This window comes from Phyllobates terribilis, unplaced genomic scaffold, assembly GCF_046119375.1.
Source record: "Phyllobates terribilis strain yellow unplaced genomic scaffold, ASM4611937v1 Scaffold_11__3_contigs__length_659146591, whole genome shotgun sequence".
NCBI classification, from domain to species: domain Eukaryota; kingdom Metazoa; phylum Chordata; class Amphibia; order Anura; family Dendrobatidae; genus Phyllobates; species Phyllobates terribilis.
Window position 1 is genome coordinate 162,601,022 of NW_027362771.1, and position 3,438 is coordinate 162,604,459.

Sequence of the window (3,438 nt, forward strand, 5' to 3'; positions counted from 1 at the left end):
AAATAAGGTAGTTATGATAGATATTCGAATTTGGCACAATTCCTCAAACCTTCTTCTCCAATCCACAGCAATTGCAACTTCCTGCACCAACAGGTGGCAGGACTGTATCCGTTTGCAAAATGGCTGACATCGATGTTCGTATTAGACAACGTTCTGTGATTGAATTCTTGCATGCAGAAGGTGAAACGCCCATTCGAATTCATGAGAGACAGAAAAATGTGTACGGTGATGCAACAGTGGATGTCAGTACTGTTAGACGATGGGTTCGTCGCTGTAACACAGCTGAAGGGCCATCACCGTTTTTAATTTGTTAAAAAAGTTTAAAATATCCAATAAATTTCGTTCCACTTCACGATTGTGTCCCACTTGTTGTTGATTCTTCCCCAAAAAATTAGAATTTTATATCTTTATGTTTGAAGCCAGAAATGTGACAAAAGGTAGAAAAGTTCAAGGGGGCCAAATACTTTCACAATGCACTGTACATTAGAGATGTACGCACTTATAATTGGTTGAGTTGTGATGTTATTACTCTACATCCTTCTATTCCCCATGGTACCACCATTACCAGTCTTTCACATTTTTGCATAAATACAGTATGTATATTCTGGAAATTTGAGGATGTATTATTCTAGCAGTCATGTTTTTATTAAAACATAATTAATTTACCTTTGATAATTGCTATTACTTACAGAAACGGGGCATTAGTATGCGGGTAAATTTTTCTCCTCCATGGCAAATATTGTCATGGCAGCTTGGAAAGAACAATATCAATTTAATGATTGCAATACATTTTCTCATTGCATAAGATTATATGGAAGTTTTATAGATGATTTGCTCTTTGTTTGAGAAGGTACATTGGAAGAGTTAAAAAATTTCATAGATTTTTAAACAATAATATTTTTCATTTAAAATGTACTAGTTTTTTTAACAATACTAATTTTTAGGACGTCACCCTTTGCGTTAATTCTCTTAACTATACAGTCAGTATTCTTCCATACCATAAACCTACTGCTATAAACACTATCTTGAAAGCTCAGTCATGCCATCCTTCTAATATCATAAAAAATATTCCTGTCTGGGAAATAATTAGAACTAAAAGGAACTGTACATATAATCATAATTATTCTATTGAGTGTAAAAAGTTCTCTCAAAATTTAAAAACAGAGGTTAACCTAATTGGGCATTAAATAGGGCTGAGAAAAAAAGTGTCAAAGATTAATCGTACTGAATTATTAAAAAACAATTCCGATAAAAAAAAAAACCTACAAATATTAATAAAACATTTCCTAGTACTTTTTCTAAACAATACAGTCTGCAATATCAGGAGATTATTGGCATCTTTTGTAAACATTTTTCTGTTTTAGATTAGGATATTAACCTTTCTAATATTCTAAAAGATAATATTAGAGTTACAGCAAGAAAAGCCCCTACATTGGGCTCCATTTTGTCATCCATGTTATTTCCAAGAAATGATAAGAAAATAAATACATGTCGCTCTTTGAAAGGTTTTTATAAGTGTGGACATAAACAATGCGAATCATGTACTCAGGCTCAGAAGTGTAATCCAATAAAAAATGTAATCAACTGCAATACATCATACATACCGATACATTATATTTAATAGAATATACATCTTGTAATCGTCAATATGTGGGATGTACCACTGGCCCACTGAAAAAAAGAATTAGGAGACATCTTTCCAACGTGTGCAATCAATCAGCAGTTCACATACGAGGGGTAGCTAAGCATTTTTCACATGTCCATAAAGGAAAAGTTACTGCCTTCAAATTTGCTGGAATTGGAAAAATACAAAAACCTATTAGGGAGGAGATTTAAAAAGAATTCTACTCAATAGAGAATGGAATTGGATCTTTACATTAGTGATGAGTCGCCCTAAGGCATAAATATTAGACCAGACCTTATTCTACACTATTAATTACTGCTTCTATCGTTGATATCTATTGTTGTTAATAATTAGACTAGTTTTTTATATTTTTTCTTTACATATTATATAACTGTAACCCGATTGGTTGGCTTACACACATGACATGATGATTTGTATATTTAACTACCTCATCAGTCATGCCAACTTGTACCATGATTAAGGCTATATGCCGAAGCGTGAAGGTCCTTCAGTAGTGATGAGCGAGCATACTTGCAAGTACTCGGTACTCGCCCGAGCATCTCAGTACTCGAGATCCTCGGAGCTCGCTGAGTACTTGCGAGATGCTTGGACGGATGCTCGGGTCCCCTCCCTGCATGTTTGATGCTCTTTAGAGCGCCAATCAACATATAGGGATCGCCTGCCACTCATTGTAATGCCGCAGCCATGTTGATTGTGGCATTACAGTGATTGGCTGGCTGCACAGCGTCATCAGGTCTATATCAGACCTGGCGCCGCCGTGCTCGTCACAGTCACTCAGGAATCAGGCAGAATAGGGATAGGTGCTGCTGAGCTAAGGAGAGATTTGCTTGTGTATTAGGTAGTGTAGGGAGAAAAAATGTACATTACACATATCCATCTCAACAAACAGTTCTTCTGAGGACTAATCAATCTGCAGAGATATCAGGCAGGCAGGGTATATAGGCAGGCAGGCGGGGTATATAGCAGACTGCAGTGCATATAGCACAAGAGGCTCCATTCCAGTTATGCCTTCTGCTGCTGTTAGATATTTCTAGACAAAGGCCCATGTCTCAGGGGCCAGGAATAATTTTTTTGGGAACTTAATCCTCATTATTTGATTCAAAAGCAATCCAGAGAACACAGTTTTTCTGCGCCATTTGCTTGTTGGCACTGCAGAATACAGCCAGGTTCTTTCCATATTACAGCGCTAAAAATCCAGCTATTTAAAACTGTGTTTTCTCCGTCACACGGATCACATATACGTTTTCAGAAAATGCTGCCATTTTTGACCTGCATTAAATTTGTTTTCACTGTGTCAGCGAAGTTTTTGACACCGGTTTGCTGTTCAAAATAGTTACCTACAGGTCAGGTATTTAAAACTGTGTTTTCTCCGTCACACGGATCACATATACGTTTTTAGAAAATACTGCCATTTCTGGCCTCCATTAAAAAAAAATTTCAGTATGTCAGTGAAGCAATTGACACCGGATTGCTGTTCAAAATAGTTACCTACAGGCAGGCCAGGTATTTAAAACTGTGTTTTCTCTGTCACACGGATCACATATACGTTTTCAGAAAATACTGCCATTTCTGACCTCCATTAAAAATTTGTTTCAGTGTGTCAGTGAACCAATTGACACCAGATTGCTGTTCAAAATAGTTACCTACAGGCCAGGTATTTAAAACTGTGTTTTCTCTGTCACACGGATCACATATACGTTTTCAGAAAATACTGCCATTTTTGGCCTCCATTCAATTTTTTTTTCACTGTGTCAGCGAAGTTTTTGACACCGGTTTGCTGTTCAAAATAGTTA